This window comes from Pleurodeles waltl, chromosome 9 (genome assembly GCF_031143425.1).
Source record: "Pleurodeles waltl isolate 20211129_DDA chromosome 9, aPleWal1.hap1.20221129, whole genome shotgun sequence".
In the NCBI taxonomy this organism is placed as follows: Eukaryota; Metazoa; Chordata; class Amphibia; order Caudata; family Salamandridae; genus Pleurodeles; species Pleurodeles waltl.
Genome location: NC_090448.1, coordinates 979,492,215 through 979,511,991, shown reverse-complemented (window position 1 = coordinate 979,511,991; position 19,777 = coordinate 979,492,215). Strand labels below are relative to the sequence as shown.

The window sequence follows — 19,777 nt, the reverse complement described above, 5'->3', positions numbered from 1 at the left end:
TGTCCAGATGACATGCTAGATGGTGTAGGTCCCTCACAGAAGGTTTTTGAATTCCCTGAGACCTCCTCGCAGAACAGTGGGCAAGCCAAAAAGTCCTTGGAGAGCCCACTTCAGAGTATCACACTGCAGCAACCAGTGTACCCAGGTCAGTCACAATGCAGGAAGGGTGAGCGATCCTTTCCCAGGACAGTAAATACGCCTGTGCATACCAAATTCCTCTGGTAGTATTCACCACGCAGTATGGGAACTCCGTGCTGCACTCCTGCAAGTGTATCTCTAAATTGCTGAAGTGTGGTCCTCCTAGTTATACTGAAGTTAGCCCTCTGAAGTTGGGGGTGATTCAAAGGGTTCCCCTTTAAACCACAGCTGTCTCCCCTAACTGTCAGGCCCTTCTGCCATGGGCCCTGGACTATAGATCCTTATCTTTAGTGGGGCCACGATCTGGCTCTCAGAGGCTAAGTGTCAAAACCTCCACTTCCAGTCTATACAGGTAGGCCTTCAGATGGCAGAAGCCTGTCATTTTTGTTGTCCAGGTTTTATAGCTGTCACTGGGGAAATGCATAGATGTGGTTTCCCCCAGCCCCCAGTGAAATTAAGCTTTAATTGAACAGGCACGCAAAAGGGATTTTAGAACATGGAAATGCCCACTTTCTAGAAGTGACATTTCCAAGGTCTTGCTGACAAAACCACCTTTACCTTTGGAAAGGGTTTGTCATTGGGAATCTCATGGTAGTAAACATGATGAGGCTGCTCCACTGCAATCCACTATTGTAGCTAGGATTAATTATAAACTTTCCCCCCGTATTAACCTATGGACAGAGCAGCTCTCAAAGGCAGTGAAAACACACATGGGTATTCTTCAATCAATGGGCACATGTGCCCTGGTATACACACAACCCTGCAGGGGCAGGCTGGACACAAGCTTTGAGAACACCTCAAGGATGCAGGTGCACTCAGACAGGCCTTCTGTGTCAGGCTCAGTACATATATAACAAACCTAATGTCAAATGTGCATATACTGGCAAGTTGTGTCAGGCTCTGTATACATATGAAAACACCAATGTGCAAGTGTGCACGTACTGACAAGCACCACTTCCTAGCAGATGTAGGAAGGGCGCGCACTTTCTCACTGTACTCACAGTGGGAAAGTACCCAGGGCCGGAGGGCCACTCAAAGAGAATCAGCAAAAAAAAAGCAAAAAAGTTTGGGGAACCACTACCTAAGCGTGTCAGGTCTGACACTCACATTGTTTAAATGCATCTTTTGTGTGTAGCCTGAAAATCTGACATATCCGGTTCACAACTTTCTTTGACCTAATTTGAAAAACATATTGTGTATCAATATTATTCTTTTTTAATATAGGTAAAAAGATTAAAACGACCCAGTGCCATTTTAATCCTTTTACATATATTACCAAAGAATAATATTGATACACAAAGTAGAAAGTCACATAAGCATATGAAAGAAGAGAAGTGTATCCCGATCAGGAACTTTTTATTTTCCTACCTGTTTTTGCCTCTAAAGCCCCACTTCGGGTGGAATAGAATGAATCACATATCAGCAAATGTGACACACACTGATACTGTGCCAATCTGATTGGTCGGGCAGGGGTTATTTGATGGTCACTGGTCTGTCAAGAACTTTCTAGACAATGCTTGTTTATCACAGGGTCCAGGCCAGGGTCGAGACCTTCAAGCTTCCCTCTAACGTGTGTGTCAGGAAGAATTTGCATGTTCCATGTATTTTAGTCCTCACACATGCGGGGTTAGTGCTTTCCCTAACATTTGCAAAATTGATCACATGAATACTTGTGTCCAAATTGGCAAAGATACAGAACAAAGTTGCACTCACATTTACCCTACCATTGTAAAAGATATGTTATTGCACAGATCATTCAGAGCAAGCTTTGTTTTTGTAATGCTCAGTCAGTGCAAATGTTGGCACACAACTGCCCTGCAGTTGTAAAATGTAAGTAATTTTTCCACTAACCTCTTAATGATTTCGATTATCTTCAAAACCAGTAACTGCCTTGAGGCTCCTTCTACGTAATAATTCAGAAGTAACCATTCAGGCATCTTTAACATCTGTACCTCATCCAGTGCACCACCACACATGACAAGTATGGTGGGCTCCGTCTTTGAGGGTTCCCTGTGTATATAAGAATGGGATACTTCGGTGTCATCTGCAAGAAGGTACTTCCATATTATCCGTCATAATAATGATAACAAAGGTGCTGATGATAATAATAACAATAATAACAATAATAATAACAGAAGCATTAATAATAATAATAAAGCTTAATTCTTATGAATTAATAATACTGAACTCTGTAATCACTTTACCCACAAATTTCTACCTACACATGAAACTTTGAAATGCTGAAAACCCCTTAAAACAAACATACCAGAAACTTAAAAAAATACTTAATACCATGAACAAAACTACTCCATCAAAACTAAAACTAACCCATAACTCTGAACTCAATCCCATCCAATGAGCCCTAAAAACGAATTCCCCCAAAACTCTGCCCATCACTGAACCCTAAAAATTAAATCCCTTAAAAATTCATCCCTCAAACCTAAAAACATAAATCATATACATCAAATAAACACTTCACAGAAACGTAAAACTACCCCAACCCTTAACCCATTCCCAGCCTTGAGCCCTAAAACTGCTAAATAAAGTCTGAACTTTACCCATCCCTGAAACCTAAAAATTCCTGTAACCCATAAAAGAAATAAAAGCATACCCACAAACCTTAAAAAACCTTTAACATGTTTATGATAGCAATACCCTCTGTCCTAGTCCCCAAAACTCATTCCAGAGGCCTAAAAACCCTCCTCTCCAAATCACTCCGGATCACTGACTCCTAAAAATCATTATACCATAGCAAATTCCTGAACTCTAAACACAAAACCATAAAACCATATATTCAGGTACACCCCTGGTAGTTATAGTTAGGACCACATTTCCATTGGAAAATAATTTTTTGGTTTGCTAACATCTTTGGCACCATTTAATGAAACTTTTCAAGTAAAAAGCTCATTTGCCTCAGCTCCTTCCAAAAAACCTCTGGGGGTAATCTGTCCATCAGGGACAAAGAAAAAGTGAGGTGCAAAAACATATTTACCCCATGCAATTTTCCAAAGGAAAACTGAGCGATGATAGTGCAAAAATTAATTACCCCTAATTTGGCATAATGCTAGATCTTGCTCCGGAAAATGTCCTTTTGGGATTTTTTAAAATATTTTTGTAAATCCATTCAGTAGTTTTGGAGAACTTAGGGTTCCAAAACTTTGTATATTTTCCACTGTGGCCAACAGATACTAAGATAAGGTTTGACTGGTTGCCACCACATCAACAAAGATGTGGCAGCAGCTATTTTTCGACTTAAGGACTCAGTCCCCTGTGCTGTAGAAAATAAATAAAAAAACATTTGGGGGGCAAGGTAGACATACCATGCCCCCTGGAGCTGCTACATGGGGGTTCCCAGAGGGACACCCGTGGGTACAAAAACCCATTAAAAAAAAAAAATTACAACAAATTTGCAGAGAATCTGCAGTAAAAAATTAAAAAATGGCCCTTGTATTGTTCCAGGGTCGGGGATCAGCAACTTATTATTTTTGGGATTTGAGGTAGGATGTGCGGCCTCCCACTCTAAGCCAAGACTGGCCCCAGGAACCACATCTCCAGTGGCCTGGCATTCATTTTAACATAGGAGGATAGTGTGCCACCCCATTTCCTAGCCAAATTCAGCCTCAGGGACCCCATGAACCACTGCCCACCATTTTTTTTACATTGGAAGGGGAGCATCCGGCCCCCTTCACCATAATGTACCCCCCGGGGACCACACCCCTCAGGGACTGTGTTCTTTATTTTGAGGAGACAGGTTGGTGGTCCCCTTCTGAGCAGCTTTTGGCCCAGAGAAAACCATACTACAAGGCTCAAAAGGCTGTTGCTCCATCGGGAGTAGCAATGCTCCCTACCAGCAGGAGCAAACATTTTCTTTTTTCCTCTGCCAATGAGTGCAGGCAGGAAAAAATGCTTACTGCTGCTTCTGGAGAAGATCTAAAATCTGCTCCCACAGTGCAGGAGCATTCTGGTTGTCGACTCCCACCAGCACCCAGGATGGGTGCTGACCGTGGTATTAGCAAGGGTTGCAGAAGCCCTCGGACTCCCCCTAATAAGTGTAAGACACATGGGTGCCCCGGGTGGCCACTGGCGCACCCACAAAAATTATAAAGGGACCAGTTCTATCAAGAGGACCCAGTCAGGGGACGTGGGTGCTTTGGGGCTACCCTGACAGCCCCCAATATATTTAAAGTATGTGGGTGGCACCACGGCACCAAGGCACCCACAAAAATAAAACATGTCTGGCTTCTACTGGGGAGCTGCCAGGGGCCACCGGGGCCCTAAAGCTCCTCCCTTGGCCACCTATGATTATATAAGATGTGGGTGCTCTGGGTGGGCAACTGGGCACCCCCAAAAATATAATAACTTTCCCCTCCAAATGAGATATTAATTTATTATTCATTGCTCCGGGAAGGAGCGACCCATAATGCACTTCATGGACTATTTTAAATATATTTGGATGCATGGTGATGGCCTAATCTGGGCAGGGGCACCACCAGTGTTTTTTAAATGTTGTGGGGGGTGCTGAGTGTAGTACAGCAGTCCCTAAAATGACATTAAAAATGAACCTAATGTTTCCTGGGGTCTATATAACATGAACCCAGGAAATTTTTATCATTTTTTAAGCAGTCACAGAGCTGGAGCATTTGCTCTTCAACTTGTGAATGCGGGAACCACTTGTGGTTGGTCTTATGGCTACACTATGCGGCTTGAAAATGTAAAAGAAGGATTATGACACATGTTTTTTTTCACGACAAATGCTTCATTTAAATGTTTACTGACTAATAGTACAATGATTGCATGACAAAACCCATATGTCTATCATTTATATATTAACAGTGATTTACATTTAAAAATCCCTAGATATTAAATGTAAAAAAATAAAGGATCTAGTGAGAGTTATAGTTAGGTATTCCAAGAAACCTTAGAAAATCACAATAAAAATCAAAGGTTAAAGGGACATTATAGTAAGGTGAAAAGGCCAGTACAATTTTAAACAAACAAAACCACTGAAATTCTTCAGTTATAGTTATCTCAAGTAACTGTAACTCATGCCCTACAACTATAATTCGCACCTTCGCCATGCACTGCTAATTATGTCACATATGACATCACTCATCACATGTTCTATGACTTCATTGATAACATCACTGCTGATGTGAAATGACATCATTGTGTGTTTTTTCAGTGAATATATATATATGTGTTTATATCATATATATATATATATTTATATATATATATATATATATATACACACACACACACATATATATTAGCACAGACGCATGCACACAAACACACGCACACACACCCTCTTCATCACTGCATATATTGATGAAGAATATGTGCATTAAATCTTTCTCAGCTGACCTGCCTCTCCTGTCTGCTCATCTGCTCAAGGTGACCCCCGGGACTTGTGTGACAATTAAACACACTCTTGTGGATCAGCATTAATGCCTCATTTCCCTCCATCCCTCCTGGGATTATGGAGGAGGGAGGGATGCAATGGGGACACGCGTGAGCAGCCAATGCGCAGTGACTGCTCAATATGTGTTTACCTGCATTATCAGCAGCATCTCAACCAGCCCTGGGTAAAGTGCCCTTGACATAAATTCTCCCTGTGATCATGGTGCTCTGGTGATCAAAGTGTCCTTGCCTCCGAAAGGGTTTTGAGCTGGTGTCAGCAAAGTGCCCTTATAGTCATTTGTGTCCATTTGTGGAGCCCTTGGGGCAAGCTGGTGTTACAGATGTGGCAGCAGAGCTTTGTGAACCCTCTTCTTACAAACCCACTGTGTAGGGGGCATGTTTAAACTCATTAAATATATTTTTGGTATTGCCTGACTTTGACGCCACATGCAAATGAAGAAATAGATTAACTAAAGCATTAATACTGCTTCACCCAGGAAGTGGTGCAAAACAGGTGCATCCCTCATAGGACCCCTATGAACAGAGGCATGATGGCCTCCCAGGAACCACGCAATACACACTAGCGGAGGGGAGAGAGGGTCCCTGACCCCTTGGAAGGAAAGGCAGGTGCCTTGGTAGTACCCACAGCTATGCAACAAATTGACAGCTGTGCTGTCAGTGGCTGAGCAGAGGCACACTCCACCACAGTCTTTGTTGAGTCATGGAGGTCCCCGTGAAAGTGTGTGGACTCTATGACTAAACCCACTTTTCTGGGCGTCTTGAGCCTGTCCTCTCCTAGTGTCTGGAGGGCACCTACAATTACAGGTGGACCTCCGAGGTTAGCGAATGAACTTCAAACAGAGCCTTTTTAGGTTGGAGCCTGCGATAGCATGCACTAGTTGCTAGCAAAAAACTGAGGCTTGGAGCCCGCCCTTTTTGACTTGCATGGCACTCTTTCTTTACAGCCTTGTAATTGGTCACTGCAGGCCTAGCATTGTTTCCTTTCCTTTGTTTAGAGCAGGGACCCAGCACTGATTGATTCAACATAATCAGTGCCCATCCGCTGCCCCCACCATGATTGCGGTACTATTTTGTTCTTTTTAACTTCTAGTGCCCTGCAAACAAAATGCATGTGACAGGCAAAAATATGCCCAGCAGAACAAACAACATTCCAAAGATTTATTTTCTATAGTTAACTTCCTTTTATTTTGTAAAATCATCTTTTCTCACATTGCACTCACGTTCTGTTTTGTTTTTTCTCATGGGCACGGTTCTCAAAAGATGACGATTATCTGGTTCTAAATATTGCAAAGCGACATTGTTTCTTTCTTAATTGTAAATTTCTAAATTATACTTTAACACATAATCATGCAGTATACCCCAATCTACCCCACCACACTCCAATCCAATCCAACCCACTTCAATCCACACCAACCCACTCAATCCTATCCACCCCTCTAAATCCTATCAACCCCAGACCAATCCAATCCACCCCACTCCATTCCAAACCATTCACCCCAATCCACTCTATTCCATCATGCTCCAACATTCCTAATCCATTCCACTGTACTTTGTCACACACCAGTCGAAAACAATCTGCCCCACTCCAATCTAAAGCAATCTGCCCCAATTTAGTCCAGCAATCCAAAACAACCCACCTCACTCCACTTCAAAACAATATGCTGCACTCTCATCCAAAACAAACTGGCCCACTCCAAAACAATCTAACCCACTCCAATCTGCCCCACTCCGATCCAAAACAATCTGTCCCACTCCAACCTGCATCATTCCAATCCAAAATAATCTGCCACACTACAAACCAAAACAATCTGCCCCACTCCAAAACACCTGCCCCATTCCAATCCAAAATAACCTGTCCCACTTCAATCCAGAACAATGTGCCCCACTCCAATGTGCCCCCGCTCCAAGTCAAAACAATCTGTCCCTCTCCAATCCATCCTGCTCCAATCTGCCCCATTCCAATCTGCCTCAATCCAATCCAAAACAAACTGCACCCCACCTATCCAATCTGCCCCACTCTAGGCCCAATCAATCTGCCCCACTTCAATCAAAAACAATCAGCCCCATTCCAATCCATCCCGCACCAATCCAATCCACCTCACTCCATCCCTCTGCACCCCACTCCAATCCCATCCACCTCTACACCAATCCAATCCAACCCAATCCAATATAACCCACTCCAATCCAATTCATCTCACCCCACTCCACTCTAATCTGCCAAACTCCAATCTGCCCCAATCCAATCTGCCCCATTCCAAAGTGCCCCACTCCAGTTTGCCCCACTCCAATCCAAAACAATCTGCCACACTCCAATCCAGAACAATGTAACCCACTGCAAGCCAAAACAATCTGTCCCTCTCCATTTTAACCTGCTTCAATCTGCCCCACTCCAATCCAAAACAAACTGCACCACTCCCATCCAAACAATCAGCCCCACTCCAATCCATCCCGCTCCAATCCAATCCACTTCACTCCATCCCTCTGCACCCCACACCAATCTAATCTACCTCATTCCAATCCAATCCAGCTGAATCCAATATAACCCACTCCAATCCAATTCACCTCATGCAGTCCCATTCCAGTCTGCCCAACTCCAGTCCACCCTAATCCAATCTGCCCCATTCAAATGTGCCCCACTCCAATCAGCCCCACTCCAGTCCACAACAATCTGCCCCCTCCAATCCAAAACAATCCGTTACCTTCCAATGCCCTCCACTCTAACCCACCCCACTCCAAAAGCAATCCTCGTTACTTCAATACGTCCGCATTACCCCAAACCAATCCACCCACTCCATTTCAATCCACCCCACTCTATCCCATATCAGTCCACTTAATCCCACTTCACCCCACTCCAATCTTCCACAATCCACCCCACTCCAATTCAGTCCACCCCACACCACTCTATTCAAGCCCAATCCAATCTACCACACTTCAATCCAATCCAACTCACTCAAATCCAATACACCCCACACTACCCTAATGCACAACACTCCAATCCAGCCCACCCCATTCCAATCCAACAAAACCCACCCCACTCCAATCCAGCCCATTTAAATCCAGTCCAACCCAATTCATCCACTCAAATCCATTCCACCCCATTACAAACCAATCCACCCCACCCCAATCCAATCCTCTGCAACCAAGTCCACCCCACTCCAATCTGACCCTCCCACTCAAATCCAGTCTATTTTAATCCACCCCATTCCAAACCAGTCCTCATTAATTCACCCCACCCCACTCCAATCCAAACCACTTCCAACCACTTTAATCCAACCCCCATTCCAATTTAATCAACAACAATTCAGTCCACTCCACTCCAATCCAACCCACCCCAATCCAATCCAATCCACCCCACCTCACCCCACTCCAATCCAATCCAACTCACTCCAGTCCAATCCAACCCACTCCAGCCCAAGCCACCCCAAGTCAGTCCAATCACCTCAATCCACCCCACTCGAATCCAGTCCACTCAAATTCAGCCCACTCAAATCCAGTCCACTCCCCTCCAATCCACCCCAATCCAATCCATTCCCATCAAATCCACCTCACGCCAGTCCACCCCACTCAAGTCCTACCACACCACACCACCCCACCCCAAACTAATCTGCCTCAATCAATCCACCTCACCCCAATCCAATCCACCCCAGTCTAATCCACTCAATATAATCCACCCCACTTCATCCAGTCCACCTCACTCCAAACCAAACCCCCAACTCTACTCCAGTCTACCCACTCCAGTCCACCTCACTCCAACCCAATCCATCTTATCTACCCCACTCAATCCAATTCACCCCACTCTGTGATCCACTCCACCTCAATGCAATACATCCATCTCAATCCAATCCACCCCACTCTAATTCACCCCAATTGAATCAACAATATCCCAATCCAATCAACTCACCCCACCCCAGTCCTCCCCACCCCATCCTACCCCAATCAAATCCACCCCATTCTAAGTCACCCCACACCAATTCAATCCACCCCATTCCAATCCAGTCCACTCAATTTCAATCTACCCCATTCCAATCCAATCCAGTCTAAACAAGTCACCTAAATCTATCCCAATCCACCATGCTCTAACTTTCCACTCCACTCCACCCCACTCAATTCATCCCACGCCAATCCACCCCACTCTATTCCAATCCATACCACTCCACTCCAATCCACCCCACAGTACTCTATTTCATTCCACTCAACCCCAATTCAATCCCCCTCACACCAGTTGAGTCCATCCCACTCTACTCCAATCTATCCGGCCCACCCCACTCTAATCCGACCCACTCCAATCCAATCCACCCCACTCCAATCCAAACACTCCACTCCTTTCCGATTCACATCGTCCACCGCACTCCTGTCCATTCCAGTCCACCTTATCACACCTCGCTCCAATCCACGCCACTCCACACAAATCCAATACACCCCACTCCAATCCAAACCAACTCACTTCAGTCCAATCCACTATAATACACTCCACTCAAATCCAGTTCACCCAAATCCAGTCCAATTCACTCCAGTCCAATCCACCCCTTTCCAAAAAATCCACTCCACTCCACTTCACCCTCTCCAATCCACCCCATCTCAATCCAAACCACCTGAATCCAATCCATCTCACCCCAATCCATGCCACCCAAATCCAGTCCACCCCACTCATTCCAATCCACCCACTCCACTCTACCGCACTCCAGACCATCCCACTCCAGTCCAATCCACCCCATCTGATCCATCCCACTCAATCCAATCCACCTCACCAACTCCAATCCATCCCACCTCAGTGCAACCTACCCCACTCCTATCCACCCCACCTCACCCCAATCCAACCAACCCCACCCCAATCCACCTCACCTCAATCCACCCCATGCCCCCACTCCAATCCACCTCACTCCTCCCTACTCCACCCTGCCCCACCCCAATCCATTCCACCCCACCACATTTCAATCCATCCCACTCCAACCCACATCACTCCAATCCACCCCACTCCACCTCACTCCACTCTTTTCCACTTTACTCCAATACACCCCACTCTACTGCAATCTAATCCACCCCACACAAGTTCAATCCACCCCACTCCAATCCATCCAGCCCACCCCACTCCAATCCAGTCCAGTCTACTCCACGTCAATCCATCAACCCCACTCCAGTCTAATCCATCCCACTCCTTTCCAATCTAATCTACCCATCTCCACTCCACCCAGTCCAATTCACCCTACTCCAAACCACCCCACTCCAATCCAACGCAACCGACCACAATCTAATCCATCCCATCCTAGTCCTATCACTTCTATCCAATGCACCCATTCCAATACAATTTAATCCACCTCACTCCAGTCCATCTCACCCCATTTCAATTCACCCTAATTCAGTCAATCCACCCAACTTTACCTCAGTCCAATCCACCCCACTCTACTTCAATCCAATCCACTACCTCAATCCACTCCAACCCTCTCCACCTTATTCCAGCCCATGCCACTCTATGCCACTGCACACTACAACATTGTCTATCACTGAACCACTGACCTCTACTGCCCTCTGCTCAACCTTATGACACTCTACTCTCCCAGTCTACTGTATGGCATCCTACTCCTCCCTACTCCAATCTATGACACTCCACACCACTAACTTTTAGCCATGCTGAACAGCAGCCACACTGATCGCAAAAACATGTTGCCAAAGCTGATAGCTCCTGTATAGGTGTGGCCTATTGGCTTTGCCAATGCCTTTTTTAGTGTTCTTTTTTTTGTTTTTGCTACGCACTAACACAAACCAGGGCTGTGCCCCCAGTTGGTAATCCGATACGGTTTGTAAAGTGTTTGCAAAGAGGTCTTGTGGGGGAACTGTTCTAGTGTTCAGAAGGGCTACTGTATGCAAAGAGCCTCAGAGCCAATTTGTTTTGTATGCAAAGTGCAGTCGTATGTAAGGTCTTTTCTGTTTTCAAAGTGTTCCAGATGTGCAAAATGCCATTGTGTGCAATTAATCTTCATGTGAGGAATTCCCTTATTTGCAAAGTGCTCATGTATTCTATAAGCTGTGGTGTGTAAAGAGTTCTTGTATGAACGGTCATTTGTGTGCAAAATGCTATTGTCTCAAAAATATCATAGGATTCCATCTGCCCTCGTGTTCCTGTGTTCTAAGTACTGTGGTGAATAGGCATTCATTGATTGAAACAGTTGTAGTGTTCCATGTGTTCCGGTGTTCACCTCTGCTAGCGCGTTACTGATTTAAAATTTTCTAATAAGTGACTTTGTGTGCAAAATGCCCTCACATGACGGCCCTCCCATGTAAAGAGTACGTTTCAAAATTGTCTGAATGCACAAGAGGGCATTTTAACACATTTTACTGCAGAATACCATTATATGCAACCTGTATATGTAATGTATCCCTGTATGTAAAGAGCCTTTGTGTAAAACAATGTGCGAAGTAACGCTGCACACGAAGTGGCTCTGTTATTCAAAGGGTCTTAACATATAAAGTGTCCCAAGTGAATGCTACCCTCATCATTTCACCGCAAACTGTACCTATAGACGTGTGTGCAAGATCATTTCCTTTGGCAGGTTAAGGAGCGGCGGCTCCTCTGCTACCGCGGAGGAGCATCGCCCCCCCACCAGCAGCAACAGCTGCAAAACTTTTACAATAAAACCATAATAAACTATGGCCCAGATTTAAGAGGGCTTAGTGCCATTCTAACGACATGTTAGCGTCATTTTTTTTAACGCTAATTTGGTGTTAGATGGCTAAAAACGCTGTGCTATACTTACAAAGTGGCACAATGCATGCGCAAGGCATAAAAAATGGTGCAAAGAAATTTAAGAGATTTCTTTGCGTCATTTTTTTCGGCACTTTTAAAGCCTTCTCTGAGCAGGCATTAAAAAGAGGCTCTCATTGGTTACAAAGGGGCCTCTGGGTGCTTTGACGCTAATCCTGCCGAACTAGTGTCAAAAATTCTGATGATCATTCCCTAACGACCACCATGGTGCACCATATATTAAACACGGCGTACACATGGTGGCGTTAGGGGGTGCTAAGGGGTGCAAGAAAAGTGGAGCTGCAATAGGTGCAGCGCCACTTTTCATAAATATGCCCCTATGCCACGGGCGATGACAGGGACGGAGGGGGAGTGCAGAGCACTCCCCCTCTGTGTGCATGTATGTTTGGCCATCCATCTCGTGCCGGCCAAAGACACATGCGCACTGTGCTGGGTTGGAGACAGCAGGCAGAGGCTCTCACTCTGCCTCGGAACACCCTTGCTGGGCGCTCCATCCAATTGTGGTGCTGCTTTCATGCTGCCAGCAGTATGAAAGCAGTGCTAGGATTGGCCACAGGGCAGGCTGAGGGCCTGTGCCTGCAGTGAGGACAGCAGAGTGGCATGGCGCGGCGAGTTGAGGAAGGTACTTTTTAATTTCTTTTTTATTTTTTGTCGTTTACCCCCCTTCCCCCCTATTATGCGTTGCACAGCCCCATCCCTTCCCGCCACAAGCCGCGACTGAGACTAAGGTATTTTTCTGTATGCGCCCATTTATTCCAGGAGGGCTCATGCTATAGAAACATCCCCAGAGCTTCTGGTGTACTGCTAGATTTTGGGCTGAGTGCTAATTGTGACACAGGAGAAGGCTGTACCCCACATGATTCCAATTCTACCACCAACTCCTCCAAAGCAAGAATAATCTCTGGCAAGATGAAAGAATGAGGATGTTGGGCTTCTTCCACTGGCAATGGTCTAGTCTTTAGAGTCAATTAGACTTCCATAGACGCAGTAGCATAAAATAAGAACCAGTCAAGGACAGTACTGGCAAAGCAGTGAGAATCCACAGTGGCACAAGGTTTCTTTGCCCTGAAACATATTTCCATTTACAAAAAAGTTCAATTATAATAGCGTTTTTGCAGAACATTGTACATGTGGGAATGGTCAACTGTTATAGTTCTGTTGGCTTGAAATACTTGTAATTTGTCTAATATTGTTGCAATCAAAGATAGATGCATTGATAGGGAGGTAAAGTAGGTTTTATGTTAAAGTTTATTTGAAAAAACAAGGTCTTAGTTACAGGTGTCATCTCAATGCTATAACAATGCCCCCACAGGAGCAGCATCCTTGCGCTCAGCTCTCTCTCTCCAACTGATTTCTTCAGACATACATACACATTCTGTGACATCACACACATCCTGGCTGAGCAGTAGGTATCAGGAAAACTAGGGAGAGAGCTTTAAGACTTTAAGGCTGCAGTAGTTGCAAAATGGTGGGAGAGCTTCTAGAATTTTTGTGGGTTCCTAAAAACGTTAGAAATGTGTAGGCCTATAGGAGTAATACATTTCTATTTTCCGCAATATTTGTGATTCAGGCCCTTTGACTCTACTTACCCTGAAATTGTGCTTTGCTCTCGCACTACAGTTTGGTCTCAAGGGTGTAAAAGATGGGGTTATGCCCACCATCTATCTCTTCACAGTCAAAATCTCTTGATGTCCTAGAGTCTTTAAAGCCCAGGAAAATGGCTAATAAGGTTTAGTGATACCGGGGCTAAAGTAGACAGCTGTACCCTACTGTCCACAGTTGCAGTTGGACACTTCTTTTGTCAGTGGATCTTTCCTTACCCATGGCACCTTTGAGCAAGGGTTTCAGATACCAGGACCAGAGTGACTTTGTATTCCTCAGAGATTGGAGGGAGCCCTTGAAAATTCACAATCTCGATCTGGTGCGCTTATATTGATTCTAGAGTCATCAGTTGCCGATCAGATGATGTTACCAAATGTCTACAGACACCATCACAGCTGATAGAGGGTCACCGGTCCCTAGTTCAACAACCTAGTCTGTGATCAATGGAATGGTGATCCCAGATATGACAAATGATCTCTCACTTGAGCAGTGGAGTGATCTTGTCAGTGGGGTTTCACATTTCAGGCTACTCACCTTCAATTCATTATTAATACATCAATCCAGGTTGGCTAGATCTACGTCTCATTAGAGTGTTTCCTGGTCCTCACTCAGAAGCACCGCAGTCTGTGGGTCAGGATAGGCAGGTGGTCATGGTCAGTAAAATCATTCTGGTGATGCTTCAGTCGCAGATATGCTTTTCAACAGGCATACCAGCAGGATATTTTATGACCCTGCCAGGTCTCTCACTACTTGGTCACAGGTACAGTTTAGGATAGAATTGGCAGCATGCAGCACAGTTGTTAAAGCAGCACCAACCAGGTCCATGTAGGTCTGTTGTGCGGTAAGTAGTTGTTCCAAATACCTTTTCTGGAAAAGTAGGGCCAGGTTCTAACCACTTCAGGACTTTGCTTCGAAGTTTTTGCAGCCATCCATAGAGAAGGACCACTTGGAAATCTGTCTCTTCAAAACCACTGGGGAACCCTAAACTGTGTATTTCATGTCCCAAGATAAACATCTGATACACAGCTCATTATATGAAGATCAGACTATTTGTATTGGCTCAGAGTGGTGAGAAGAGTCTTAGTCACAGGTATGATGTCCAAAGGGGCAAAACATAATATCCAAAACACCCCCTTCCGAATACATATATCAGGATACCACACACTGCATACTTGGGTGAAAACAAGGATCCTGTCATGAGGCATGATGGATTATAATGGGGTCAAACATGAAGAGTAATTTCCCATGGGGGTACTGTAAAAGGCCTGTACTTCTAATCTGCAACTGGCACCCACCCGGCATCCTCTCCATAGCCAATAGAGGGAGTTCATGACATCAGGAAACTCTTGGGGCCATCTTTATTAAGGCCAGCAAGCAAGGTTGCTGTGCTATGTTGGTGTAGAGGAAAGAGCTGAAGAGCACCATATCTACTAGGATATGGCACTCTTCAGCTCTCTGCTTGCACTGGTACACTTGAGGCTGCCTAGTGCCAATGCAGACACCCTTGCACCATGGTGCAAGGATGTCTGCGTTACCCCGGGCAGGATTGTTTTTGCACAGGAGGGGATACCTTTTTGCACAAAAGCACTACTTAGAGACTTATTCCTCTTTCTATGTGTGTTTCAGAGTGCAGCAAATGTTGAAAGAGGGAAAAACGAGGAGAAATATATTTCTCCTTGTTCCACCAGCCTCACGTAGGTGCACCATTATGGTGCAAACCCAGGTTTAGAAGACTTTGTAAATCTGGATTTGTATGTAAATACATGGGTGGATACATGGGAACACCCACAGAGTAGAGCAAGGCAGCTCATATCACTTTCTTGAGTTACTTTGTATTTACTAAATCACACAACGCCATGCAAAGTGACTTTGTGTGACTTAGTAAATGCTACAAATCATTTTGCTACGCGCTGTGCACAAAAGTGATACAACTCCAATGCAAAATCATAGTAAATCTGGACATTGGTATTTTCACTTGGGTGGTCTCTGGCATCATAGACAACCCAGGTCAACACTAATATGGTGAACTTTCTGGGGCGAGAACAACAATTGGAGGCTTGGACAGTTGCAACAAAAAACACCAGACGTTTGTTACAGAAATACAATGTCATTCTGATCCCTGCCGAAACTGTTTGCATTCACTCCTACGTGGTGCCCAAGGGACTCATTTATCAACGAGGGTTCTAGTCAATCATGCCAAGGGCTCATTTCAAAGCATTTTCCTAAATACCTCACAAATCGTGTTAGGTCTGATGGGTTTGATCGACTGACATTGGCAACACTAGAGCGGTGTACCAGGCCAAAATGTTCTAAAAAAGTAATGAAATCTAATGGAAGCAAGAAGCGAGGAGAGTGAGACCTATTAAGACGCACAGTGCACAAAGGGAGGGACAGTGAAAGAGTGCGAATGAGTGAAATAGATGGAACTCTAACATGGGCGAATGTAACAAATCTGAACCGAACCATTTACTTAGTTCACAGTGGGACCCATAGCAGCCCCCTCTTTGTTTTGCCTCTGTTTTGTTACCTACATTGGAGTGTCGCTTCGTGTGAAATAGGTATGTTTGGTAGGTGAGGGGAGTACAGGCGAACATTTTAATGTAGCGCCTCACGTTGCTCATATTTCGCATTGTACTATAGAGAACAACACAGATCCATTTTGCAACCCTGCTGGTTTTTTAATTTGGGTTGTCTATTTTGCAGCCATCCGTTCATCTGAAATTCTATAATATCCTTTTGGCGTAATGCACATATCTTTCACAACCATCCATCACGGAGCCAAATGGTATGACTTCATATATGGAAACGTATTTATTTTTCAAAAAAATATATATAAAAAAAGAATCTATGAGTCACAGAGCAAGCGATCGATGAGGTTCCCCTCTCCAACCTGGAGAATCTCACTGAGGCGAAACACATATATTTACCCCATCACAGAAGCTGCTAGAATCGGTCAGGTCTGAGTTTTCACAAAGATACAGACAGGTGCCTGGGTAAGGCCATGGGAGCGGGTGCAGACGGCCTTCGGAGAGTAACAGTATAAGTACACAGATTCGGGTGGACAAGCTAAAATCTAAAAGCCTTGCCTCCTTTCCCCAGGACTGTTCACGTCTCACCGCGAAGAAGGGGACCTGGGATGATCAGAGTAACCATGAGCAGGGGAATACAGCAGTTACAAGTAACTATATTCCTGCAGTTTAGAGAAAAGTATTTTGCTTTACAAGGGTGTTCAGCACCTTGATGCAGATAACATGGTTGGCATGGGGAGGCTGCCTAAAAGTTCAGCTGCCCTTGCAGTTGGCAACCATTCAACCTCTTGAAATAAGAAAAGTGGCAAAGTTCGCCAGCTCAGTCAACCAACCACAGAAATACATGTACCAGTTAGTCCATGCAGGTGCTTTAGACAAAATAGGACTGCACAATAGTTGTTTCACTAAACCAACAGAAACATTACCGAGCTCTCCTCGAAACAGATCCAGAATTATACAGAAAATATTTTGTAAAATATGAGGTCCAATAATACATTTTAAAGATCAATGTCCACATACATCTGAGTTGACACCATTTTTTTCAGTGTTTGCAGGGGGTAGTCCCTGTTTGTCAATAATTACCTCCACTGTGCCAGAGCCAGAATTTTGTCTTGGTTGGCCCCATATGCCACAACAGTTGCCTTATGCGAAGAACTGCATACAAATCCCAGTGCCAGAAGTTTACCATTAATGCCGCTCATAAATAAATTACCTCTTGTATGTCAGGACCTGCACTTTGTCATGATTGCTTGCTTAGCCACTAGTATTTCATGGTTCTCCTCCCTAATGCCAAAACTTACCCCAAGGATGCCAGCACCAGTATTTTCCCATAAGACCAATAACTACTTCAAAAATACCAGTACCAGCATTTTGCGTTCTGTGTGCTGTTTATGCCAAGAATTCTCTCCAATATGTCATCATGTTTCCATGAATACTCTTTACTCCAAGAATTACCTCTAGTTTGCCAGTGACAGGATTTTATTGTGAGTGCCACTTTTGCCGGGAATATCCCTGAAGTTTGCCTGCTTTAGCATTTTGCTCTGTGTGCCCCTTTATTTCAATGATTATCTCCTATATGTCAACATGTAGTCATGGTGTCCCTTATGCCAAGAATAACCTCTAATGTCCCACTGCCAGCATTTTAATATGGTTCCTTTTATGCCAGGAATTATCTCTACTGTGCCAACAGCAGCATTTTGTCATGGGTGTTCTTTATGTCTCCAAATACCTCCAATACGCCCACATTTTGCCATGGCCCTCATGCCAAGAATTATGTCTAGTGTGTCAGTACTAGCATTTTGCTATGGGCCTTCATATGCCAAGAATTACCTCAAGTTCCAAAATATTGCCATTGGTGCCTCTGTAGGCCAAGAATGACTTCTAGTATACAAATGTGAATGGCAGACTTGCAAGCCTAACACTCTTACACACACACTCTCACTCACGCTAACATATATTGACTCGCATTCTGACTGTCACCAACATTCACTCATTATCATAGTCTCACTCTCTCATTCTTACTCGGTTGTGCTTACAGTCAGGCCAGTGTCGTGATGTCACCAGCCCTAGAAAATGTTTGGTACGGCTCCTGTTAGCTCCTCTCTGCACACATGATCGTACAGATTCCCTGTTCCAGACTTCTGCTTGCAAAGAAGGTCGACTTGTTTATTATATCAAAAGTAATATTATTAACTTTTGGTCTGATAAAAAAGGGCAGAAAACATGGAGGATGGAGCCCCAACACTCATAAAGGTGTGACGCCACTACTTTTCAGAAAGTGCATATTAAAATACATCTTCTAGGGCACTGGAAGTACATTCAGCAAAGCTGAACGCCAAATGAACCATTATTTATTTGTAGCTCCCTCGATAGTTTTTTCTTTTTCAGAAACAAACCAGCTCCTATTTCATCCCGGCTGGACTACTGTAACACTCTATATCTGAACATCAATCAGCTCTCCTTAAATAAACTACAAATCATCCAGAATGCGGCTGCTCCCCAGTCCTGGGACATCCCAAACCTCCTTCTACCTCAGAAGGGCTGTGCCACCTGCCAATAAAGAAATGTGTGTCCTTTAAGGCCATCTGTTTGATGCACAAAGCACTTCATTCACAAAGTTCGGGTTACCTGAAGGCTGCTGTGAGCTGGTGAATGCCCTGGCGACTGTTGAGATTCCAAGGCTAAGAAAGCCAGGTGGGGGAACTGGCCTTCTCGTTGGCAGCCCGAAGTCTGTTAAATTCCCTTCCGGAACATATTCACAGACTGGAGGCTTACTTAATGTTTCATAAACATCTTAAAATGTGGCTGTTTACTATTTAGGTGGGGTTCGGATTCTTTTTTAGGGCTGGGTTAGACTGCTGCCTTTTGCTTGCCTGACCTCTCCCTTTACCTGTCAGTACTTCAATACCTCTTGGTCTTATGTCCTTTAGCAATGCTACAAATACATACCCATGATCTAAGAAGAGTTTCAAAGTGCACATCTGCACACAAAAAAGTTGGCTCTCTCCAGTAGGGGTACTCATTGGTTAAACAGTTAGAACAAGACATTAATGTTTCAGCTTGCGATCAAAGAGAGTCTAAGGTTTCTGCTTCAACTTTAAAGAAACATCTCAGGTTTTAGAGGGGAACAATAGGAAAGGCTCCTCCACCAATGGCTTAGGCTATACTCTTCAGCCCAAGTTATGTAGAACAAGTGGCATAGAATGCCAGCTTTACTAGAGTATGGTGCTGTCCCTCCATTAAACAGGTATGCAAGACAGAAGCAAGAGGGATGAGCTGTGCTGCCTGCATGAACAGAAGGGCATGTAGGTGTCTGCAGATGTTG

General features: G+C 44.5%; 1 protein-coding gene across 1 annotated transcript in view; it reads left to right on the top strand.

Annotated features, from left to right (window-relative positions):
- Positions 1-19,777, top strand: part of ESRRB (estrogen related receptor beta) — a 205,923-nt gene that overhangs the window by 99,743 nt on the left and 86,403 nt on the right. The gene's annotated exons all lie outside the window — the stretch shown is intronic.